Raw genomic sequence first — 27427 nt, 5'->3', positions numbered from 1 at the left:
GAAGATAGAAGGAGAGGAAGAGACAGAGAGAGAGAGAGAGTTGTGTGCTTTTGTTTCTGTTTCTTTGTAGAACCCTGACTAATACAACAAAATAATGTTATACCTTTTCTGCTAAATTCCATCTCCCCTAACTAACAAATTTACAGATGTTTTTCTTTTCAGTTTTTGTTGCACACAAATTGAAAAAACTTTTATTTATTCACAATAAACTTTATCTTCTTAGAGTCAACTCATTATTCCTGACTGAATGATTCTTTTGGAGGTCTGATTCTGGTGTCCCATGTTTTCACTACCTGCCCACCTTTATCTCAAACACAGAGGATAGAATCGTATTTGTTTCATCAAAGTTAGTTTGTGAAGTCAGATCAATGTGTAAGTTAGTTGACTTTCTAAGGAAACGGTCTACACCAGCCATAGTCACTGTGCGTGTTGGCATGTTGTCACTGTTTTTTCCAAGTATAAAAGCTATGTTAATAACTCTCTGAATCATATTAGACAAATTATAATGCTCAAATTGAATGACATGGTTTATTCTTACCTACCTTATTAAAGTTTCAGAAGAGACCAAACCATTTGAATGAACAATCCCAAATCAGTATTGAATTGAGCCCATGTACTCCAAGGGGATTTAGACCATCTGCTAATTCTGCTAGGCAAAGGATTTCTTTTACATATGCTCAGGTTTGGAGAAGTAGAATCTGATTTGCCTCCAGTTCTCATCTTTTCATCCCACAGGTAAATACCCTGTTGAGGTAAAATAAACTTTTGTAACCACTTTGTGTTACTTGAAAGTCAGTATATTTCTTCCCCGCAATGAACACAGATGGGTATAATAAGGACACAAAACAAGTATTTTGCAAACAGACACAATTCTTTCTTAGGATCTGGTGTCCTTTAAAAATTATTTTTGAAACATTTGTTAACCTTTATATAACCAATATTAGGCCAATTTTTTTTTCCATTCTGCCCAATAAATACTTTGGAAGGTGAATATTATTACATTTTTAAATATGAGAGAAATATATTGATATTCTTATCTGATCCCCCTTCCCATCCCCCTTACTCTCTTTCTGAACACAGGCATGTGTAGTAAGCCTTTCATGTACAAGGAATCCATTCAGGACTTGGGTACTTGGGCCAATTTCCACTCAACAGGTTTCCTATGTACTTGTAGGTGCCAAACAGCAACTCCTGTGTTTCTCCAAAAAAATTCTTAATGGAGAGGGGATTAAACTCTAAGTGGCTTCCTGATTTCACCATTTCTGCAGTTCAGTGTTAGGTTGCTGAAAGGTTACTTCATTTGTACCATCAGGAGCCTAGCAGGCTTTAGAAACTGAGTGAGTGATGTAATCGTGTGTGTGTGTGTGTGTGTGTGTGTGTGAAATATTGGAGTAGCTAGCAATCTGTTGCATTAAAAAACATATATATTTTTTTAAGATTTTATTTATTTACTTGACAGAGAGAGAAAGCACGAGCAGGGGGGCCAGGAGAGGGAGAAGCAGTCTCCCCACTGAGCAAGGAGCCCGACGTGGAGCTTTATCCCAGGACCCCAGGATCATGACCTGAGCTGAAGGCAGATGCTTAACCAACTGAGCCACCCAGGCGCCCCAAAACACATACACATTTTTGAGAATCTCTTCATTTTTTGAAAACAACTCTTCTGTGATGCTCTAAATTTCAAATTAAAATGCAAAATGTGAGACAAAAATTACTGTAATTGCAATAATAGTCTATATAGTAAAAGAGAGACAAAATTAAATGAATGCATGTATTTGCCCATTACTAATACTCAAATCAAGTCTAAGCAAATATTTACTCATTATCTGAATATAAAAAGTAAAATGTCCTTAGTGTGGTAACACACCTATAAATGGCCAGTCTATAAATGCCAAAAGCCACATTGCAACAATGGTTCCATATACTCATGTTCAATCAGATCAATATATAATCAAGAGGAAAAAGGAAACAGAGCTCACTCTGAATGGAGGACTCTCCAAATTATCAAACTTGAAATTAAACAGGAGAGAAAACATTAAAACTATTGCTATATAATCAGTCATCTGGAAAATGAGTTTTATACAGATATAATAAGTTCCCAAGAATAATTTGTGCAAAGTCCAATCAATGCTTTCAGGTTTGTACAAACCATGCCTGGTGCCATCTTGATAATGATTTCTGGTCCTAAGTATTGCCCAGCATCTTCTGCCCTCTCTGAGGCATGAGACTGCTGAATATCCATTTGAACCCCATGATCATGCAAAGTTATTTGTGAAAATTTATTTGACTTGGACCCACACTTGAACTCTCACCTTAAAATCAAGAAATTGTTTTGCTGGAACAGAGTCAGTTTATAATTGCTACTTCCATAAGACATCAGAATTCTATAGGAAAGAGCTGTTTACTGATATTCATCCTAGGCATTTTTCCTTCTTTTCAAAGAAGGTGTGCCTTCCTCAAGTTTTAAGAAATATAGGCTAGAGAGATTAAGAAGGGTCAGGAAACAAATACTCCATGTAATCTGAAATCAAGGAATAAAATTAATATCTTTGATAGTTTAGCATGGTTTTAAATTGATTTTATTTTGTATAATTCCTTTATTACAAGGGTAATATTCTAGCCAGTGGTACATGTGGGTCTGTTTTTGTCAAAAGTCATGTATTCTGTTTAATGAGGACTGACCACAAGGTCCAGTATACTAGAAATTTGGTTTAAAAAAAAAGAAAAGAAAATCTTCCAAAGATCAAACACATTTTTTCCTAAACTCACTATATTATTACATTTGTTTATTTTCAGCCATCGCTACAGTAGATGGTTTCTGCCTACTTCTAAACTGATTTAAGGGATATTATAAGAGGAATAGACACAATAGAGCTATTATAAAAAATTCAAAGGACACGAATCAAACAGTAAAACAAACAACAAAACAGTAAAATAGGAATGTAGTTTAAGAATCTATAAAGGAGCACTGACTAAAATATGAACAGTATCTTCTATAGCAACTTTGTAGAAAATGAAGAACACATTCTTTTATATACTGTTTCTTATTATTACTCTTATAAAAAGAAGAGTTGAGAAGAAAAGGTTAAGTGGTAGGAATTTTTTCTTTCCGGTAAGTCTCTCAATGGCCTTCTGAGGATTTCACTTTTCTTCCAAGTCTCAGCTCTCACTTTCTACAGAAATCACACCCGTGCGAGTCGTTTTTAATTGCCTTCCTAATATCTATTCACTCCACCTCCCCTTCTAATAGAACACAAACTAATCTAGTGGGTAATGTTTCCATTTAAAAATACTTAGCTTTCCACAGTCCCACGAATCAGAAGATGGTCTTGAGATGTATTTCTGGGAAAAGAATATATATATAAACTGCAGTTAAGTATCGGGCTTTTCAGAGTGTTACCATCTTCCTGAAAACATGGGCAAACCTTCACAACATATCTTTTGCTCTTTACCTTTTCCCTTTAATTCTTCCTAGAATTGAAAAGTGATGTCTAGAAGGGCAATCTCTTTTTTTGTAAATATGAGGAAATGGCCGTGCATTAAGGATGACCATGCTGGAAACCAGGGCAAGTCTGGACCTCAATGGCCTCCAGTTACCATAACAGCCCTGGAGTACTCTCTGCCTCCAGATTCTATTTACATGAAATAGAAGATAAATAAAATAAGACACTTTGACTGAATTTCTGTGACATACAGTTGAATACAATCTTAACTCTTAGACTTCCTTTATGTGCCTCAGCCCCACCCTGGTTTAGCTGCTCCCCCTTGTTTCTACAGCACCTCCCACAAACCCAAACACAATCTTTTCTCTCCCTCACTGCAGCCTAAATTTCAAGAAGACAGAGATCATGTCAAGCTTTCAAGCACAGGCCCCCAGAACCTTCCTCATGTCTACATAGCACATAGTAGGCACTCAGTACATTTATTGAATGGGGGGGTAATAAATGATCGAATAAGGACAACACTCACTTCTCCCTACAACTACTGCTAACTGCTACATCTATTACGACAGCTAGGGTTTTTTTAAACCCAGACTATTGAGGGTAGCTTTGCTTAAAAACCCTTCCAGGGCGCCTGGGTGGCTCAGTCAAGCGACTGCCTTCGGCTCAGGTCATGATCCTGGAGTTCTGGGATCGAGTCCCGCGTCAGGCTCCCTGCTCAGCGGGGAGTCTGCTTCTCCCTCTGTCCCTCCTCCCTCTCATGCTCTCTGTCTCTCATTCTCTCCCTCTCAAATAAATAAAATCTTAAAAAAAAAAAAAACCCTTCCATAGCTTCCCATTACCCTTAGCATAAAATCCAAATTCCTTCCACATTCTGGGAAACCTGGCACTGCTCTGATCGTATCTCTTTTCTTTTCCTCATTACCTTCTAGGCACACTGGCTTTCCTTCCATTATTGAAACATTCCAAGCTCATTTTAACCTTAAGATCTTTGTGCCAGATGTTCCCTTTCCACAGATCTTCACACATTGGCTCCTTCTTGCCTTTCAGATCAAAGCTTAGATCACCTCCTCAGAGAGGTCACAGCTGACAAGTGAATCTAGAGGAACTCATCAAGTACTCTATCCCATAAACCCTCTTGTGCAGCTCTGGAGAAAATACTCTTGTTTCTGCAACATCAGAGCCTTCTGAGAACATTTTACTGAAATTTGGAACCAAGGCTAAAACATAATCCTTACAAGGTAATTTAGGACTGACTAAATAACAAGAACTCCAGAGAGCCTTATCTCTCCAGAAGTATGTGTTTACATTTCAAGGGGAGATGAGACCCAGGGACATGGACACATTCCAAAAGGAGGACCCAAGATCCTTCCCATTACTTTTCCAAGGAAACTCTCTCAAAAGGGGTGGAAAAACAGCTGCTTCTCTCTCCTATATAAAGGCCCAGATTCATTTGGGGGGTGCAGGGGGTACTCACCTACAATACAGACCCCATATATGTTGAGTGACAGATGGCTTTCACTGCATTGCCCCAGAAGGAAAACACTGCAGCACAAGGGAACCTGGACATTATTATTTGCTACAAATAAATAATGATTAATCTATCTGGTCCAGAAACCTCATGTCGGCATTCACGATAATATTAATAAATACATTATTATAAATCTAATATCTCCTATATTTGTTATAGTTCTTGTCATTATCTGATATTGGGTATCCACATCACTCTATGGTGGTCCACAAGTTCGGTCTTTGCTATGTTTATAACTAGTGCCTGAAAGAACTCCCAGTAGGAGATCAATAAACACTACTTGGATGAATAAATGAATCAATCACTAGATGATAATTTTTTGAAGAACTGGATTGTGGAGCTTTCTAGTGAAAAAACAGAAGGGAGATTATAAATTTTAGGAAAAAAATGGCTCTTTATTTCAGGCGGCCTCTTAAAGAATAGCATGTGTAACATATTTGAAAACTGAGGTTTTTATAAATGCCTGGAATGGACACATTCTGTTTTTTTAATGGACTGATTTCTTTATGACAGCTACTAGCTGTGTAGTTGACAAGATTTTTATTTTTGTATAAACATTGAATAATTTATCTGTATTCCTGCCCAGCTGCAGAGCAATTGAATCAGGCAGGACCAAGACATCTCTCAAAAAGCAGTTTCAGTTCTTGCCAGAGGTCTGAACAAGAACACAATTAAATCCTCAGAGTTCTGCAAATACATTAACTAGAAAACTCTAAGAGTGTACTTTAGTAATTCTCAACCTCTATCATGTGAATACCTACGATAATTTGAGGAGGACTACACCTTAATGGCATTTCAAGATGAGTTACTCTCAAAATTTACTCTGTAGAACCTGCAGATTAGATTCTTAAGCATCATATCCACACGGATATTGAAAAACGTCTTCAAAAGATGATAATTTTCATTTTGGTAGAGTTGGTATTGAGCTCTTCTGATATTTGTACTATTTGTTCAAGCTGATCATCTCATTGTAGAAATAAAACAAACACGTTGACATCAAAATATTGAGTAAATACAATTCTTAAAGATCTTCTCAATGGGATTGGATGCTATAACACCCAATGCCTTCCAAAGGATAAAATCTGGGTAAACAAGAGTTGAGAATTTGATATTGTATAGTTGTGCCTCCAGTATAATCCATAGAACAGGGTGCCCTGATTGACAGGTATGAGCCTCTAGCCTTCTCAGCAGGTATATTCCTATAGTAAAAAAGGGTGCATAATAATCTATTAGCATTATTTCTAAAGATCACCTATATACCTTTTGTCTGGGTTTTCTTAAAATCATCTGATTTCCCAAATAGGTATCTCTCCTGAGAAGAAAATGTGTTGACACCCCAATATCAGTATTTCCAACCATCTATCAATTCAAAGTAAATTAATTCATGAGGCTCTTAAATTTTGGTAGACGTGAAACAATCCTCCAGAGGCTAATACTTGGAGAGAAAGAAAAATATCAAGTTCCTGAACCTACAAAAATGAGAAATAAGATCTGGAACAATAATGACACCATAAATATCACTATATTATATATTATACATACACATATACTTTTGTTATTATGCAATATACAAAGTAATATCGAAAGGTGATGCCTTTGCTGATTTCTAATCCTTGCAAAGAAAATGTCTGTGAAGGGGCTCCTAGGTGGTTCAGTCATTAAGAGTCTACCTTTGGCTCAGGTCATGATCCCAGGGTCCTGGGATCGAGCCCCGCATCAGGCTCCCTGCTCGGCAGGAAGCCTGCTTCTCCCTCTCCCACTCCCCCTGCTTGTGTTCCCTCTCTCGCTGTGTCTCTCTCTGTCAAATAAATAAATAAAATCTTAAAAAAAGGAAGAAAAAGAAAATATTTATGAAGGCCTGAGGTGAGGGCCAGTTACACAATTTGCAGGGCTCAGTGCAAAATGAAAATATGGGCCCCTTATTCAAAAGCAGGGGAAAAGCTTTTTTGTTCTTCTATAGTCTCTCAAACTATGTGATTTTTATTTGCATTTAATGTTCTGCTCCCTTGGGAATGAGGTTACCTGCGGGGCAAGGGCAAACCCTCACAAGTGTCCTCTCCACACCCATGCCTGAGCCATGCTGGGAACAGAAGGCAGCAGAAGTCACTGGGTGGAGTCAAGGGAGTGGGTGGCTTGGCCCCCAATCAGGGGAAATAAGGAGATGATAGGAGGCAGAATCATATGTAAGTAGATGATCCAAGACCTCAGTGCATGCTCCATCAACCTATTAGGATGACTTTTGACTACAGAATACAAATTTAAAGATAAAATTATTAAGAATTTCAAGATGACCACATTGTATCAAATCCTAAACATGGGACCCTATATGATTGCCCTGTTCACACCCCCATGAACCTGGCCTTTCCTAAGGCAGTAAACAGTCTCTCTGTTCTAGGCCTGGCTCTGACTTAATTTGCCTAATCTATTTATTTTTTTAGTTTTTATTTAAATTCCAGTTAGTTAACATACAGGGTAATATTAATTTCGGGTATACTATTTAGTGATTCAACATTTCTATACAGCACCCCATGCTCATCACAACAAGTGCACTCCTTAATCCCCACCACCTATGTAACCCATCCCCTCAGCCACCTCCCCTCTTGTAACCATGTTCGTTCTCTGGTAGTTAAGAGACAGACTTAATCTCTTGGGCCCAGTTCTAGTATTTTCAAGGTGAGAGTACAGTCTATCATCATTAATGAGTATCATATTACCGATAAGGATTAGAACATTTTTTAAAGTTGTGGAGAGAAGAATTTTAAAGATGGAAAGAATCTTAAGTTATGTAGCCCAACTTTTTCATTTGACAAAGAGAAAAACCAAGGCCCCAAGGGGCTAAATACTCAATATCACCACCAGCCGGTTAGCACCAGGGCAAGGAATGGAGCCCATCCTTTCTCACTCCCAACCCACACCTCCTTTAGAAGAGTTGAATGAGACAAAGAAAGAGAAATTTTATTTCACTAGCAGTTTAGACTTTGAAGAAATATATTCAGAATTGGATCTAGATGAAGCTGACCCTGACGGGGCATGTTAGTAAAAGTTTAGAACATTATTCAGCACCACAGAGCCATGTGGAATTGATCATATTACTTGGTCTCCAATGAATAAAGAGGTGACACACTGATGAAAATTTCAGATTTTATTTAACACACTTTAGCTTTATTGATTTTATTCTCTACCCGCCTGGAAGATGTGCACCTGATCCTCCAAAATTTTAGATTGCTATCCCTTTCACCACATGACCCTAAGTCTTCTGTTAGCTATCCTTCTTTGCTTTCTGCAATTGAGAGTCAACATGGCTATCTGATTTAATTTAAGCTTTTAAGTAAGTAAAATTTCTGCTTCCATGAGGCAGGGATTTGGAACAATGAAAACTGAGAAACCATCTTTCTCTTTAGATAAGCATGAATGCAACAAGGTAAGCCAAAAATGAACCTCAGATAGCTAGATAAAAGAAAGGGAGATACTCCATTCTCTCCCTGCAAACCAGAGAATGGAATGTTGAATAAGTCTCCCTGGCTATTTGTTTAGAAAAATGTACAGATTATAAAATACAGTCAGGACGATTCTTATTTGGAGATCATCATAAAGCTAAATGCTTTTCTCATGAGTCCACTCAGCTTTACAATATTTATAATACATTAAAATCTATAATAACAAGTATGGATCTATAATCATTATCACTGCCAGATAAAGAAATACTATAACAACTGTTACTAGTTTGAAAGACACTGATGTCTTTCCAAAAATATTTTGTTACTTCAAGGACCAAAAAAAGTATATACTACCAAGCTAAGTGGCCCGTGGAAGAAAGGCCCTGAGGATATTATAGTTTTGATATGGTGATTTCTGTTATATAAAATGTGACTTCATGTCACAGAAGACCACTTGGCTGACAGAGTTCTCCCCATTGGCATGTTACTATACTGGGTGCTATCTGGAGGCAGAAAAGAAGTAGACAACTTTCTTCTATCAAAGCACCAAGACAAACTGGAAATACAGACCACATATAGGAGAAGGGAAATACAGCAATAGGAGATAGCTGAAGGGTTAGTATATCCTACTCTGTCTTGGCTCTGGTCTCTACTTAGAGTTGTGTCACTGCTTAGATCTAGATCAATGGAGTTTTGTTTATACTGGAAGGGAAAATTCTCCATCATATGTTTTATCGAATCCTAACAGAAACACCTGGAGCACAAAAGCAAAAGCAGATTTACTACCAACTCACACTGACCTGAAATGTTGAATCAATTCTAACTTAAGTTAACACATAGTCCCTGGTGTGCTGTTCTCTGGGACAGTTCCCATGCCCTCTAGAATTTAGAATTTCTATGAATGCCTAGGTGAGGGCAGAGTACCCAGCCAGCCTGTGCTTCAAAAGGCTCAAAATGAAAAAGGCACAGTAAAATAAATCAGTTGGACTACTTAGTGGTAAATGCCTCATTTTCTTGTTGTGTTTACCCTTCTGACCCAACAGAACAGTAATGTATATCCTCTCTCTGCATTCTTAATAAGGTTATTTACACTGCATATCCAATGAGTTTGTGCCCTGTGCAATAAATTCTCAGTTCTGAAATGTGTGCAAGAGTGTAGACATCATTATTGAAGGAATTAACCTTGTAAATGAGGAGCATCCCTTAATGAAGCTCTGGATTTTGATTATTCAAGAGTGACACAGGAATACAGGCAGTTTTCTGCAGAATTATGATCAGCCTTGCAAATAGCCACAGACTATTTTGAATAAGTAACAATATCTTGGCAAGAAGTGAAAAAATCTGACTTCACTTAAAAAATATCTCTGTGTTGGTTTGTGATTTTCAATGCCAACAGGGGAAAGAAATATTGTATCTCTAATACATAGAATTAAATGCTTATTTATCAGTAGTGATCTGTATTTTGAACTGGTTGGACTGAGAAAAGCTAGAAAGAGGAAATGTAGGCAGAATAGAACCTTTTCAAGCCACGCTGTCTGCTGTTTATAGCTCTCAGAACACCCCAGATATTCTACTGTGTCCTGGCTTCCACTCAACCACACTGGTTGAGCACGGCTAAGACATACCTGGATACACTAACATTTTATCAACATCCTGATTCATTAAGAGGTAATAGAAATCTAAGGGTATCATGAAACTACTAAGTTATAACTCAAAAATGAATAATTAGGGATCAAGAAAAAACAAATACTGCCTCACTTAGGTAAAATCCTGAGATAGATCATTTGACTTTAATTCCTTCCAGTTTTCTAACCAAGAAAAGACCCTGAGGATTAACATGGGACTTGAAGATTCTTCTTCCTTCTCTCTCCTCCAATTCGTGATAGCTATCTCCTCTTCCTTGTATCTTGAAGAGGCACGAGGGGAGGATATTTCAGAGTCTATAATTGAGAATAATGTTAAAGAACCATTAGCTTGGAAGCACTTATGTGTGAAAATTGTACAGCTAAGATTTGTGCATTTCAATGTCTTTAACATATCACACACACACACACACACACACACACACACACACACACACACACACGCCCCGTAAATAATAATAATAATTGAGGAAGCTTGGAGAATGAGTGGAAGCAAAGACAAAACAAGAAAGGCTGAATACTGATCATTTTTTAAGCAGGGAGATGGGCTCATCGGGGCTCATTATACTATTTTATTTATTTTGTATATGTTTTGAAGTTTCTCATAATAAAAGATTAAAAATGCTAATTGTTTCTCTTTTATCACCAACCCACAGCCACTTTTATCACTATGAGGACCATGATCAAAATCCAGTCACATGTTTGACATTTAACAAGGCAGGCAGAAGACATCATATCACCTTCACACAACCCAAACTGAAGGAAAGAGCTCGATATTTTTTGACTTTTGCTTAAGCAAAGATGAGGAATTAAAGAAGCTTGCCCATAGTCATTAAATATTATTATATTGCCCCAGAAAGTCAGGATGCCAAATGAACAACTCTACACTGTTAGGGTTGTAGTGGTCTGCAGTGTTGTATGGACTTCCTTACACAGCCTTCGATGGACTGAGCATGTTGAGATTTACAAAGTCCCCTCACTATGGACTTAGCCTTTTTTTACTCTACTCTTTCCAACATTTCTAGATTAAGCATACTCAGGTTTTGTACCATCATACAGCATCCCATTTAATGTACCAATATAAAGATACTGAAGTTTTTCTAAAAGTGTTTACTTGATGCTCAAGCACTGGTATCATTGCAAAGAAAAAACTGCTTTAATGCAGGCATGTTTTCATATTACACAATAAAGGATTAGCATTCAATAAATGTGCACTGAGTGAATGAATGAGTGGTGAAAGAGAGATATTTAAATGAGTAAAAGAATTTTATAATGGGCTTCAAAGAACTTAAATGCCAAATTCTTAAACAACAAAAGAAGAGCATTTGTAAAGATTTTAAAATTAAGGTCACTAGGAAGTGCTTTTGGAGTTATTGTGGACCAAGAAATGCCACAATATATTGAGGCTTTAAAAAATTATATATAATACTTTTTCCATCTAAAAAGGATAATTGTGGGGCGCCTGGGTGGCTCAGTTTAAGCATCTGCCTTTGGCTCAGGTCATGGTCCCAGAGTCCTGGGATCGAGCCCCGCATCAGACTCCCTGGTCTGCGGGAAGCCTGCTTCTCCCTCTCCCACTCCCCCTGCTTGTGTTCCCTCTCTCGCTGTCTTTCTTTGTGAAATAAATAAGTGCAATCTTTAAAAAAATAAAAATAAAAAGGATAATTGGTTTAAGAGCTGCTAAGAGAAGCAGTTAAATCTCTAGGGGAAAAAAATTGCCTTTGCCTAAAACACATTTATTATAGGGATAACTTTAGTTTGTTAAGTTTGACTCTGGTTAAAATTGGTTTCAAAAGAGCTAAACTTCGAAAGCTAAAATGCAACAAAAATATTTATGGAACATAAATTACCTGAATAATTACTTATTATTTTTACCTTCACTTTTTATCTCCCCTTTATTAAAGCTTGTGTGTCAAATATTGAGTAGCAACAGGGTAAGGACTCAAATAATCCCAACTGCTCGTAAACAAGAGACTATATCAAATCTGTACTAAGCATGTACACAATGGTTTTCTTTTCAGAACAAAAAGTAGTAGGTCAGTAGGTATCAGCATCAAAGGCCAAACTTAATAAGTAAAAATTTAGGCAAAAACAGCTGGCTTTGGTCCTGTTGTGACTCATGGCACCTAGGTGCCCAATCCTTCATTTCAAAGCTCAGTAGACACAGTCAATGCTCTCTTCCTAGGAACAGGACAAAAGAAGTACCTGCAGCCTTTTAAGTTATCTTGTGAAGATAACCTGTCAATCAAATGGACTAGTGCCTCTAATATGCAAAGCATTCAGAAAAAAAACAGAACAAAAGCTTCCTCACATCACTGAGACACTTAGCTTTGCCCCAGAAAATCACAAAATTGTGCAGACCTGTCAAATGTTACCATGCTGGGACATGAAAACATCAATAATAACTGCATCTAGAAATTTGATTTCAGCAGTCTTTTGAGATCTATATCTATAGATCATATATATATGGATCACTGCATAGCTCATTACAGAGGAAGCCTACCATAGCTGACATGGCAGGCAGACTGACCATATAACCCCAATTTTCTCTCACTGGCAACTTTTTGATGCTTTTTTTCCTCCAGGGCTATAGTTTGTTTTCTTCTTAGAATCAGCTTAACAATGAGTTGTAATGGAAATTTTGCCCTAAAAATGTTTAGTCATGGGTTCAGTTGGTTAGAAAATAGCTAATGAAGCCAAGGTCACAGCTCTTACTGGTATGAAATTCATGTGGAAGAAAAATATTCCACACCAGCTCCTGCTCAGGATTAGTAATCTCCCGCTGGAATATCATTGGCCAAAGGGGGACCAGTTCGAAGAGTGGGGAGGGTCTACATCCTACCAGCAGTAGAGGATAGCCAGTCCCATGATCATTCTTATGTTTATATTAGTAGTTATGAGTTGCTAAATTAGGTTTAGAAATAAGAAGAGGGGTGTTGCAACATCTCTGCCCTTGAGCTCCACACACCCCAAGTGAGGGAAGAAGGACAAATAAAAAAGATAAATAATAAATGATAAAGTATAACATTTCTTAAGGACCAAGTAAATAGTGTGGCCAGTAAGTGTAGACGGAGTGAAGAAAAGGGAAAGATTGTATTTTGTCATATAGTAAGGGGAGATTTCTGGAGGAGGTGACCTTGGCACTAGCCTTTCTGAGCATGGAGAAAAAGCAGGAGATGGGTGTTCAGTAAAGGGGACCCCCTGATTCATCCTCATAGAGAAACTTGGTACCCTCCATCTGGGAAAAAAATATAACTTAGGCTTTTCTGTGTGCATAGCAGGAGGTCAACTCCTGTTTTTATTCCAGTACTACATGCCTAAGTTATATTTTTTTCCCAGATGGAGGGTACCAAGTTTCTCTACGAGGATGAATCAGGGGGTCCCCTTTACTGAACACCCATCTCCTGGGAATTCAGGAGGCTGTGTTCAGAAAAAAAAATTCATATCTAAAGACCTGCTGAGAAAAGTGTACATCAAGGAAAATCATTTAAGACATCCACTCCTGAAGGCTTTCTAAGATCTATCCTTGGATCAAGTAAGAGCCTTATAAAGCTACATGTCATAACCACCTTCACTGAGTTATCCTTTAAAATTAAACTCTCTGAGTAGAACAGTGGTTACCAAGGGGCTGAAGGGTGAGAAAAATGGGGAGATGGTCAAAGGGCACAGAATTTCAGTTATAAGATGAATAAGTTCTGGGGATCTAATGTCCAGCATGGTGACTATAGTTAATAATACTGTATTGTATACTTGAAATTTGCTATGTGAGTAGATCTTAAGTGTTTTAACACACCAAAAAAAAAAAAGTAACTATATGAGGTTATGGATGTGTTAACTAAGTTGATTGAGGTGATTATTTCACAATGTATACAAACATCAAAACATCACATTGGACACCTTAAATACATACAATTTTTGACAATTTTGCCACAATAAAGTTGAAAAAAATGCTCTGGTTTGGCAAAAATCTATCAAAAAAATAATCCCATACCTTTTTATCTAATAATTCCAATTCAGGTAATTTTTCTATAAAGAATCTCCTCTTGGTGTGTTGATATGTATATGTGATCATTCATTCTGCATTTTTTTTTTTAACTGTGAAAGACTGGGAAGTGACAGCATGCATACTGGCAGGAACGGGTTAACTAAATTAAAGTGCATCCATGCGATAAATACTATGCAGCCCTTTAAAAAAGTACAGTATGAGTATGCATGCCTACATATACTGACCTGGAACTCGCAAACTAGATGCTGATACCTGAATGAGGAGAAGCTACTCATACAAAGATCTAGGGCTAGAAGGCACCAGGTTTGGGTGACAACTGAAGCAAAACATCTTGGGCCAGGTGTACCAATGTACCAGATGTACCAGAGCCATCAATGACTGAAGTGAGGTGGATGGGGAAGGGGAGAAGATAAAAGATTGAGATCTGAGCATGTGGTAGGTCACTTACAGCCCAAAGGTCATGGTAGAGAGTGACATTGTTCCTTAAATTTAACGGGAACCAGTAGAATATTTTAAGCAGATGCCCAGATTTTATTTTAAGATGGTCACTCCATCCTCTATATGGAAGATGAATTCTGTAGGGGTAACAGCAGAGTGGGGTGCAGGATAGGTGGTCATTCCAACAGTCCATGCAAGAGACTTTGAGTGGTTGACAGTGCAAGAAGTAAATGGTTTAGGGAAACATTCCAGAGATAAGACGCCTGTTCCCTCTTCCTTTTCATATTCATGTTTTTCTTTATTTGTATTGCAATGGTGCTGTTGTCAACTCCAAACTTATTGCCCCACCTTGCATCTTTTTTGAAAGCAGGTGGGGTGTAAGTATAAAGTTCTAAATAAAAGAGTGTATGCACGTGCGTGTGTGTGCACACACACATAAAGGTATGTGCTAAGTAGCAACAGCTTGAATATGCATGTGGAGGGTCAAAAGCCAAGTATCCAAAAGATCTGCTTTCATACGTGTACTTTTAAGGATTTTATGTTGTGGGGTGCCTGGGTGGCTAACTCGTTAAGCGTCTACCTTCTGCTCAGATCATGATCCCAGAGTCCTGGGATCGAGCCCCGCATCAGGCTCCCTGCTCTGCGGGAAGTCTGCTTCTCCCTCTCCCACTCCCCCTGCTTGTGTTCCCTCTCTCACTGTGTCTCTCTCTGTCGAATAAATAAATAAAACCTTAAAGATTTTATGTTCTTTATGCTTAAGACGGTATGGGCATAAATAGCTATGCTCATGGTGCTATAAAGATTAAAAGTCAATATTAAAAGTGCACAGTACAATGTCTAGCATTTTGAAGAAGGTTAGCAATTCCTTGGGATTAAAATGGGGGAAGATCTAGGGAAATCTGGGCTGGGGTACAAAGCAGCATTTTAGGAAGGTAGTATTAAGTTAGCTTCAGGAGCTGGTATATAAAGGGGAAAGGCCAGTTAGGTTATTTCATTCTTCACAACATCTATTTTAGAAAAGGAAAGAAGAGATCTCATTATCACCATTGACAGACAAAGAAGAGAATGACTCACCTCAGGTCAAACAACAAATCAGGGGCAGAAATGAGACCAGGCTGGAAAATCACACCTCCTAGTCTAAATACACTAATTCTCTAGACCCCTGCTGCCTGCATTATTCATATACAGTACGTGAATCTGGCTATTCATGTGACCTTTTCTAAATATTAAAGCTCGCTGAAACCCACTAGATAAATAATATGCCAAAGGTCAGAAAACAGTGGTTTCTCCCAAGTTCTAAATTTTTCCCTTCTTTGAGTTTGTCACTAATTTCCAATTTTCTTCTAAAATTAAAGCTTTTAGTTAAATGGCATTAAACTATTCCTCTCTGCTCCCACTGAATCCATATGTATATGTGTCTATGGAGGTTGTGTGTGTGCATTCACACATGCATTTATCTCAAGGGTGAAAGTAATCTGTCACCATTAACTTAACTGTGCAGAAAATGCTTCTAAAGAGAAATTATCATTTAGTTTACCATATCTTTAGAATAAGTAAAGGTTTTTACAATTACCTCAGAGGAAGTAGTGAACTCTGTAAATGTGAGAATTTAAAAGCCATGGTGATTAATGAAGGGAACAGCCTACCCTATGAAAACAAAGCACCAAGATACTTTAGTAAGAGATTGCTATAATTTCATTGAGATACAGTGCATATTCAGATCAAGGAAATGTGAGTGAGGTAGTATTCAGAACAGGTAATGGATAATGTCATCCTCTAGATTTATTCAACTGTAAGAAGTAGTAACTCACATGGGCTCACTGCATTTGAGCTTCCCCAGACCTAGAGATGTACCAGTTGGGACAGGATAGAAGGGACCTCCATTAACAAAGACCAAATATCTCTGTTTTAAAGACGTTGGGACTTTATTCCTTCAAATACTTCCTCAGAGTTCTCCTACTCACTTCCAACTGGTAACCGGTGGAAATACCTAGATTATTTTCTAGTATCAGTGTAAGACTAAATGACACATTGATTAGAGAGTCTCTCTCCAAGCAATATTCACTTGCAAAGAAGGAGTCTCTATAAGTCTACCCAAGGAAGGTCTGTCATTAAATATTACAGTATCTAGGGGCGCCTGGGGGGCTCAGTCAGTTAAGCATCTGACTCTTGATTTTGGCTCAGGTCACGATCTCAGGGTGGTGAGATCCAGCCCCGCGGTCCGGCTCCATTTCAGCATGGATCTGCTTGAGATTCTCTCCCTCTGTCCATCCCTCTGCCCCTCCCACCTTCTCTCTCTCGCCCTCTCTTTCTCTCTCACTGTCTCTCTAATACAAATAAATAAATCTCTTTTTTAAAAATTACAGTATCTAAAGCAGTAGCAGGAAAGAGATAATGGGGAGGAAAAGGACTTTCCTTCCCAGTTTGCCAGTGATTCCCAATGACAGACTCTGTCCTTGACCAAACTATAAATAGGTCCTTCTGAGACTGCTTCTCAACTAGGTCTTGACCTTGACCTTCCGTGTCTATCCATGCCAAACCCATTTGCAGCAAGAATTCTGCTAAATCATCTCCAAACCCTCCATATCTGATCACATTTGATACCTGACCAAGTTCCTCATCTCCTACTTTGATGCCTGATCATGTTGCCTTCAGCAAGAATCTTACTGATTTAGCAAGAATCTGTCTACCCACAATGTCACAGAAATTTTCCATCCACTGACCCCCTCACTCTGCTCCTTGCTATAAAATCCTCACTTGTCCTTAGCATATATTAGAAATTGAATGCAGTTCCATACTAAAGCTTCTGTCCCCTATTGTGATAATACTGAATAAACTCTGTTTTTACCACTTTCGCCTAGTGTCTAGCTCTGTTTCTCTTTGACGCCACATAAGAGCCCCCTCTACCCCATTAAACAGCATCCTTACATTTCTTGCAACACCATTAATTCTTCCAGTGATAGTAAAACAAGCCTGGGCATGCATGGATTTGATGGTCAAAAATTGTTTTCTGTTGGTAATTGAAGGGTATGAAAAATATGCTGTGAGAAGTGGTAGAAGTCGCCGGAGAGAAAGTAACATACGTATCATTCCTATTTTCTTCCTCTTCTTTTTCTCATTAGGTATAATTTCTTATGTGGTTGTCACTGTTGCTAAACACTTTGCTTGTATCATTGTACTTAATCCTTACTATAAATCTACAAGATATGAACTAAGTAATCTGCATTTTAGAAACGAGGCTTATTTGTAAGCGATGGGCCAGGACTCTAGTCACTTGAGTCTAGAGCACTTTCCTTTACCATTCTGCTTAGAGAGATTGCCAGATGGAGAAGTGAAGAGCATATGCCCAACCACACAAAGGCTGGAATGAGAACAGCATGTTTATGGATCACCAAGAAGTTCAGTACTGGTTGTGGGAGCAGGAGAGTGGGTAGCGGGGTGTGGTGGTTCAATGCCCAGGCTTCAGAGAGATAGCCAGCACCACTCCATTGGAACGCTGCTTCTGCTCACCTGCTGATCTTGGGGAGGTTATTTAGCATCTCCCAACTTCAGTTTCCCCATCTGGGCTGTACTGTATTAGCTATTATTCATATTATTATCTTATTTCCTGGATCCCCAAAGGTCAAGTTTTTCTAGTTTGATGTCTCTAAAGATCAAGATGGGTCATATAATCAGTATACAACAGTCTTTTCAGCTACGAGGCAGAGGAGTGTCAACCCAGTTGTTTTCATCCTGAATAGAGGAAGCTATCTGCCTAAAAGGTGTTTGTTCATTAACTTGTTTTAGTTCTTTGCACTGGTAGCATCCCATGCAATTTAATTTTCACTGAAATATGGATCTCTAATTGTCAGTTAAATGTCTTCAGAAAAGGGCTATAAGGCAGCTTGAATATGCAGAAGACTGTCTGTCGCATCCAGGTAATGCAATTAGAGACAGAAGACATTGCCAGTGTTTCAAAATAAATCATAAGACTTTTAAAGGTAGCGAAGCCTAGCAGGGCTGATTCATGCATTGTGAAGGACTATCACTGGAGCGCCAACATCTGCCTGACAAATGCTTCTACTAGGTTTTTAAGAGAAGCTATTAAACTTCCAACAACATGTAATTCAATTAAGAAAAAAAATGGAACTATGAATTAACAAGAAGCAAATGCAAACAAAACACCTTGAGACAACAATGTCTATCTCTAAAGAAATTGTGAACATGAGTTATGAAGAGCAACATGCCAAGACCAAACTACACAACTTCCAACAGCCTAAAGAAAATCAAAAGAATCATTTGATTCTGACTGTAAGGAAAACGCAAGCTCCAAGTTCGGCTGTCATATTAAAAAAGATAAAAATATGTAATTGCGTTAACATAATCTATTGTTAACTGATAAAACAAATATTTGTATTTTGTACCCACCTCCAAGTCTCATGAAATTGGTTTTATGTTTTACAATAGATGGTATCTTTGAGACAAAGTAATATGATGCTATCATTATGAGTGTGTAGAGGTAGATTAGTTTCCTTATTGCTGTTGTAACAAATTACCACAAAAATCAGTGGTTTGAAACAATACAAATATATTTTCCTCCAGTCCTAGAGACCAGAAGTCCAAAATGGGTCTTATGGGGCTAAAATCAAGATGTTGGTAGGGCTGCCTTCCTTCTGGAGCCTCTGGGGAGAATCCATTCCTTGCTTTCCTGGCCTCTAGAGGCTGCTTTCATTCCTTGGCGTAGGTCCACTTTCCCCCTTCAAAGACAACAATTGCATAACTCAGGCTTCTGATTCCACTGTTGTGTCTTCTTCTCTGACCACCCTGCCTCCCTCTATCCCCTGTAAGGACCCACTAAGATATTCCAGGATTATCTCCCCATCTTGAGATCCTTAACTTAATCACACTACAAATATTTTTTTGCTATGTAAAGTAAAATAGTCACAGGTTCTGAGGCGAGGACATGGACGTGTTTGGGGGTCTGTGATTCTGCCTACCACAAGAGGTAAGCTAGAAGTGAGTTGGGGAGGATTTTGTTTACCATGTCAGGCATTTGGATTTTTGACCCTAAGCTGTGGAGTATCAATAAAGGTTGTCATCTACTTCCTGAGTTCTTCCTTTTTCTACCTGATTGATGTTTTTGCTATCATCAATTCTCTGTTATCATCAATTTAAATTTATATTCAGTGTCTAATCTCACAACTCAGGTATTTTTCCTACTGCTATGCTCTATCTGTAAGTCTTTACCTCCCCTCTCCCTTTCAATTGTTCTTAAGAGTCGTCTTTTGAAAGGGAGACTCTATCTCTGAAAAAGCCTTCCACAAATCAAAATTTATCACTACCCCCATTCCTTTCAAATCGTACTTCATAAAATTTAGAAATCTACAAATGTGGCACAGAGTTGATTTGTTTAGAGAAGGCAGCTCCATGTTTAAAATGAAAGGATGAAACCACAATACCAGATCCAGGCTCAGAGACATGAAGACCACATCCTGAGGACTGTGGGCATCACTCTGGTTAATTTTACAAGTCCAATTTTAAAATCACTTCAGAAAGCTCTATGGAGACGGAGGGTAACTCTTAACACTGTTAACATCAGTAATCAATGAACAACTTTTTTTTCATTTTCTTCAAAAATAAGAAGTAAATGAAAGGAAATGAAAAACAAAAATTTATGTCAATGAAACTTTTAAAGTTTCCAATTTAAACATAAAAGCCAGGAAATGCAAGTTAAGTATCTCAAGGGAACATTAGCTTGTTCATATTTCATGTGCTTCATTTTAAGGTATAACACTTAACAGTATAATTAGCAATCAAAAATATTTTATCTGTGCACTGTGGGTGTTTGATGTTATTATGAGATCCTTGTTTTTTGCATTTCCTGACTCCTGTGTTTAAATGAATAACCTTAATGTTGCATTATTGCCGTGTCTTGCATTAGTTATTGATGGCTTGTAAATGAAATAGATGCCCTAGCAGGTCTTTTCTCCCTCAAACTTCCGTAGATAATTTCTGCAGACACACATTTTATGAACCAATATTACAGAAGCTCTATAAAAACCATAATGGAAAACAACACAGTTCTTGCTGAAATGTATGGATGTTCTAAAAGTATTTTTACTTTGTAACAATTATGTTGAATCTCTTTGAAAGGTTGTTACTTGTTTTGCTTCTTTATGCCATCACATCAATTTTACCTTGTGCTGAAAACATATTTCAAAAATTAAAGCTCCACAGCAATTTCCAACATATCAAGCATTTAAATGCAGCCTTGTAAGACCTGCATTATGCTCTTTGCTCTAAAAATCACCAAGATCCCTGGTAAAGGACAGTGAGTCAGTACTTAATGATATGCTAATTATGAAAATCATTCCTTTGATATTCATGATTTTTCATTGAAACATTTCATTTGCAAATGGCAAAGTGATAATAGTTAAAATGCCAAAGATATTTCTAATTAAAAATTTTACCAACTGAAGACTCTAACTTTCAAACATAATGAGCAGGTTTATCAAATGTAAAAAAAAAAAAAAACCCACAAAACAGATGCAATGTGTATGAATCCATTTCCTCACATGTCAGGTAAGAAAAATTTCTAAAAAAGATTTCTGCCACATCTAGTTGCCCTCAGACAGCTCCTCACCTCTCGGCCCCCAAATCAATGGAGCAGAGTAAGAAGTATTCAAAAATCCCAACTTCTATTCTTTTCCTGTCTAAATCCAAATACTGTTATACTAAAATACTTTTACCCCTTAGAGTGCACTGATAAAAATTTGGGTTTTACCAGTCGTTGAATCTAAAATTAGAGATATGTTGAAAATATCTGTTCAGTATAAGAGCCACTATGAGAAAATGACTTTTTGGTCAGATCCTGTGATATTATTGGCACATTGAGCTCATGGAAGAGCACAGCTGCTATTTTAATTCAACTCTGGGCCGGTAGTTGACTTGGACAGGTCTCTTAATTTACCAGTTCAGTAATCTAAGAAAAAAATGCTAAAATTTTTGATGTTACTTGTTTACATTTCTCAGCTCAATGTTAATCTTAGAAACCTTTGGTTCCAATATATAATTATAATACATAATACAAATGTATATAAATATCCTTCCCCTAATATTCTTATTATATCAGCCTCAGATAAGAAATTATAGATGTACCAAATGTATGTGTTTGAAGGGAGAGGGAAAAAGGGTAGTATGCCTATTTCCAGATCTCAAGCAAATGTTTTCCAAAAATTTCCTGCTCAATAATTTATGATTTTGATGTATATAACACCTCAAATATATTTTGTTGAACTACAGTCTACCATATCTTAATAGCGAAATCCACACCTTTGCATGAGGATACTCCATAAAATGTGCAACTGCTTTTGAAGTTTAACTTAGTTGTGAGACAGTTATGGTAGCATCTTTAGAGAAGGATTTCTGAGATTTCTTCTGGTTGCCCAATTTTTCTTCCAGCACAAAACCAGTAGCCCTAATTTACACTAAGTACCTGAGAGAAGATGGGCTATCCTAGAGCAGAGAGCAGCAAACTTTTTCTGTAAAGGATCAGATAATAAATATCTCAGTCTTTACAGGCCACATATAGTCTCTGTCATATACTCTTTGTGTTTTTGTTTGTTTGGAGTTTTTGTTTTCAGTAACACTTTAAAATGTAGAAACCATTCTTAGGTATGGGCCGTAATTTAGCCTGCAGACTATAGTTTGTCAACTCCCGTTATGGAGGAAAGGAACACACTATTGAATTTAAATTGCCACGAGGGTAAGTATGATTCCATGATACTGTAACTGGGACAAAAGGCCTGAGAGCACCCGGCCCCAGAGGTCCCAGACCAGGGGAGGGCACTCAATGCTAGTAAATCCAGACAAAGAGAGATGAGTGGTGCTGAAAATAGAAAGGAGTTTATTTCAGGGAGGTCAACACCGGGGAGACAATAGAAAGTGTCCCAAAAACTGTCTCCAATGTGCTGTAAATACTTAGGTTTATATAAGGAAAATGTGGGACAAAGGTTGATGGGTCCATGCAGCTCGGCAGTAAAGGTCAGGTTGATCACTGTCACCGGGTCAGTCACACGGGGTCTTGCTGGTAATGGGGCAATCATTACTGCTTGATTAGTTTCAGTCCCCATCATGGATGCTTTGCCCTCTAGGTCTTTTGCCTGAGTTTAAGAGATAAACTGGAAAAAAGAACTTAATCAGTTAGAAAGTAAGGACTGAGGTCACAATGGAGGCAATTAAGGCGACAGCTGGGTCCTCTTTCAATACAGTCATCCCTTACTCCCTAATAAAGCACTCCAAAATTCAAAAGTACAACGGCAATCATTTATTTTGCTCACACATCTGCAGTGTGTACTGGGCTCAGTGGGGACAGCCACCACTGCCACTGTGCTGCGGGGCTCAGCTGGGACAAGAGCAGCAGCTTCCATGATAGCCCACTTACGCCTGGTCAGAAGGTTCAGGCTATCAGTTCCTTTCCAGCAGGCTTCTCGATGGAGTTCCTTAAGTTTTCTCTAACATGACTGTGTTCTAAGAGGGTATGTTCCAAAGGGGAACTAAGCAGAAGCTGTATCACTTCTTGCAACGAGCATCACTACCTCTTCTCCGCTGTGGTCATAAGTCCACCTAGAGTCAAGGAAGCAAACATACATATCCACCTCTCAATAGGAGGAGCACCAAAGGAGTGCCAGTTGGGAAATGTTGTTGTGGTCATTGGGGAATGTGCAATCCCACAGTACCCAAGCAGATTTTAAAAGGTACACTTGTCAGGGCACCTGGGTGGCTCAGTTGGTTAAGCATCTGCCTTCAGCTCAGGTCATGGTCCTGGGATGGAGCCCTGCATAGGGCTCTCTGCTCAGCAGGGGAGTCTGATACTCCCTCTCCCTCCCCCTACTCATTCTCTCTCTCTCTCTCTCTCTTTCTCTCAAATAAAGAAAATCTTTAAAAAAAAAAAAAAAGGTACACTTGTCCCTTGACACATGCAGATAACTTTCCTCTCCTTGCTTCTCTCATGTAGGGCAATTTGGGGCAGAGTTAAGTCAATAAAGTATACCTTTACAATCTAGTCCTAAAGAAGGCTTTGAAGTACTCCTTAAACCTTTCTGCATGTCTAATGTATTTAGTTGCAGGATTTAAGTTTGAAAGTAGACTTCCTAAGCTTCTTTCGCCAAAAAACTGGCAGAAGTTCAGCTCTGCCGCTTGTGTGAAATGAGTTAAGGAAGTCAGGATACATCAGCAAACCAAAAGAGAAGTATATGTTAGATGGATTCTTCCCCTCCTGGATAGTTACTTCTCAAGGAGACTAAAAATTTACTTAGTCTGTAACTTAAAAAGGACATGGGGTCTCGCTGATATTTTTACTTGGGAGTCTAAGATATTACTGGGCTTACAGATTTGTTATTTGAGATGTTTTTTCAGCTTTTCAATTTCAGCAGCTTAAATTTACCTCTAAATTGCTTCACTTTGCAACATTCCGATACTTTCTTACCTGTTGGGATATTGATCTGGACACATGGCTATGAGTAACCAGTTAAGCAGTGTGGGGCAAGGAAAAGACAGGTTGTGGTGTGCACCACTGTCCATCTCAGCAATCAATTTAGAACACTACAATTTTTTCAATTGTTTAGAGATCTATATCTCTTGTGCAGCAAACATGCGCTTCATGTTTGTTGACCTTTGATTTGATGTTCTCCTGCTCAAGGGGAAAGCTGACATGCTTAGTGGACATACCTGCATCATGTTGAATTATTAGGGTAATGCAAACACCTTAAAAACTTGTTTTGCTCTAAATATCTGAGCAAGTCAGACTTAACTGACTTACAAATTTTAATTTTTAATTACTATGATATTTTCTAAATAGAAGGAACTCAAGAGTGGAAATCAGATTGGGGACAGAAGTTGAGGGCCTGCTTTGAAGCTGTGTAGAATAGAAATCACACTGTTTTTATATTGCATATTTAGCTAAGTCTTAAAATTATCTTTGTGAGAAAAGCACATGGCTTTAATACAGAGTGCATGTTTATTCGGGGAGGTGTGGGAAGGTCTTTGAAGACTATTGGGACCTAATTGCCCCTTCCATCAAGTCATGCTTTGGCATTGTAGGGGAAGAAAAATAATTTTCCTATTACCCTTCTAACTTCTCAAAGACAGATTAACAAGAGAGAAACAAACAGAAGTTTATTATCATGTATACCTTATGTATACATAGGAAATCGCCAGGGAAAAAAATGAGTAACTCTTTGAGGTGGCTTAGAGTGCACCATCTTAAAAGGGAAAGGGGGGCGGGGAGGATGTAGCCCTCTGAGGGAACAGTAAATATATTTTAAGAAAGATAAATGAGCCCTTAGAAGAATAGGTGTGACAGTTTGTGACAAAGTTTGTCTGGGTGTGATGTGACTTCTAGTCTCCTGTCCCGTGATGAGTCAATCCCCCCTGAATGATATAACCCATGGGAGGGGATTGATAACAACTGAGTTCCCTTTAGACAGATAAGTGGGGTTGAGAGACAGCCTCTTCCTGCATGTGCTGTTTTTCAAGATTCTGCAGCTAAAAATAATCAACATACTAATGCAAAATATTTGGAGGTGGTATGTCCTGCACTCCTAGAATCATATTTTGGGTTTACATAGTTTGCCATCCTTCAGCATTAACTCTGAAAACTGATAAACTTGCCAATATAACAAGGAGGGTATGACAAATTAAATAACCCTTTGGCCTCTTTTACAAACATCCCTTTAGAAGCCTTCAAGGCTAAAATATATTTACATATTTTCAATATCCAGTCTGCTATCTACCCTACCATCATCACAAAACACAAATAATTCTCAATAACTCTTCCTTCAGTCAGCACCAGAAAACCATGACAGTCAAGATCTCATCTAAGAATATAATCATGAAATTTTGTTGCATTACCTAAAGGCCTGGCAAGAGAAATTATATTAAAAGTAACCATCTGAGAATATGTCAGGCATCTGATTCATAGGTTATATATTAAACTCAATCCTATCTTTGGATCAAGATATAGAACCAGAAAGCTATAGAAATGAACCACATTAACCTACACCCATGCAGAATCATTTTCTCTGAGTTATTCCTCAATATTCAGCCCTAAATTTATACCTAGGGTCCAAATGAGAAAAAAACATGAAGTATGCTGCCATCGTTCTATAAAATCAAGGTAAAATTGTTGCCTTTTAGATTATTCAAGGCCTCTCACATTGAAATTTTTAGACTAGGAAATACAATATTTCCTTTCTGATATGGCTTGAGGTTGCTTGGGCATGGTAAGCACATGGTTTAACCTAGAACTGTATTCCTTTAACTGTATTCCTCCCATAGCTGGGAGAAGTCTAATGGAAGGTAATAGCCGCTCACCAAAAATAACAGATTTCTTTTAGAATTCAGTACCTAGGAGGACCTCTGAGTCAAGATGACAGGCCAACCATATGTGTTGATCCTTTTTGCCTATGAAAAATTTACTAAATTAATTATAAGGGAATAAAACGTAATAACTGAAACTGAGTAGTGACAATCCCAGAGCATACCAGCTCCATTGTTATTTCTTAAGGACCAGCCTTCTTCATTTACTTAATTACCTGCCTGAGTCATATGGGCATTTGACTGTACAGACTGTCCACACCAAGGAAGGAATCACAAAGCAGAGGTAGCACAACAAAATGATGCTGCAAGGAAAAGAAGCAACTGCTCAGAAAAGTAAGTGGGGAAAGAGATACAGCTGAGGTGGAGGTCGGGTTTCTAAATACCTAGACAAAGATAAGACTTGGGAGTAAAACTAAAAATGTTAATTAAGAGGCAGGATCCCATCTTTTTCTATCAACATCTGGCACCAAGATAGCTGTTGCTTGGACCAAAAGAATTAAAGTTTCTTCTCTAAAGGATTACCAAGCAATCAGAAAATAGTCTCAAATTCGGACATTTTTTTTTTAACAGTTGTAAGAGTCACATGTCGGCCCAGTTGTTCTAAAGTAAACTTACCAAAAAAGGCCCAACTGAACTCTGATGTGCTTTATATTGTTTTATTTTAAAATATGAATTGGCAGCAAATTATAATGAGATCTTTGAGGCAAGTCTGCCACGTGAAACTGATGTTAAAGAGAAAAATGTTATTCCAGAGGAACTGGACATAATTTAGAGAGTAGAAGAGAACATTAAAATAAAGAAAATAATGTCCTCAGAAATAAATGAGTATATATGAAAATAAAGATGATAAATGGAAGATAGACATATTGTGGCAGGATGGGGAAATCCAACAATATCTGGTTAAATTTAAAAAGATAACATCTTTTTAAAAGTTAATAAAAATCATTCAGAGATAAAAATCTTAAAATGTTATGAAAAAACTAAAAAAGAAGACAGAAAATGAGAGAAGATATAAACTATATAGAGATTATATCAGTGTATCATCCAAAAGGTCCAATATCTAACCAACTAGAGATCAGATGATATGACCAAAGTGGACAGAGATAAGAAAATCATCAAAGAGGAAATGAGTGAGAATTTCTCAGAATTGAAGGACATGATCTCAGGATTGAAACAGTAGACTAAGGGCTCAACATAATGATGGAGAAACACCTATATCTAGACATTTGATTGTGAAATTTTGGAGCGCCAAAGATAGAAAATTCCAAAAGCTTCTGGGGGAGGGGATTAAACTTTACCTCTAAATGAAGAAAAATGACAAGCAGAAGACTTATCATCAATACTAGATGCCAGAGAGTGGTACACCAGTGATTTCAAAATATGAGAGAAGATGACTCTTAACCTAGAAGGAAGCCCCAGATTATTGCTTTGAGTCAAGAGCCAGTCTAGATTGTTAGAGCACGAAAACCAGCTAGTGGTTAAGGATCATGGTATCCAAGAAAGGGGGTCAAGAAAGAATATATAATATAAACAATATTTTAAAAATAATGACAGGGTACAAAAGAATATAGTGAAGG

At 37.9% G+C, this 27427-nt stretch overlaps 1 protein-coding gene across 4 annotated transcripts in view; it reads right to left on the bottom strand.

Annotated features, from left to right (window-relative positions):
- ZPLD1 (zona pellucida like domain containing 1) overlaps positions 1-27427 on the bottom strand; it is a 211316-nt gene that overhangs the window by 69604 nt on the left and 114285 nt on the right. For 2 of the 4 annotated variants that reach the window (XM_073892780.1, XM_025868645.1), the window contains exon 1: positions 543-575. The exons of 1 other annotated variant lie outside the window; for it this stretch is intronic. The gene's annotated coding sequence lies outside the window, so the exon portion shown is untranslated. Of the gene's footprint in view, positions 1-542; positions 704-27427 lie in introns of those variants that run through there. One more of the 4 variants, XM_073892787.1, reaches the window with a different exon arrangement.

The sequence above is a fragment of the Callorhinus ursinus genome, unplaced genomic scaffold (assembly GCF_003265705.2).
Source record: "Callorhinus ursinus isolate GAN/ISIS: 27379988/994484 unplaced genomic scaffold, GSC_fseal_2.0 scaffold1, whole genome shotgun sequence".
Classification (NCBI taxonomy): Eukaryota; Metazoa; Chordata; class Mammalia; order Carnivora; family Otariidae; genus Callorhinus; species Callorhinus ursinus.
The sequence above is the reverse complement of the archived record's forward strand: the minus strand, read 5'-3'. Positions and strand labels throughout refer to the sequence as shown.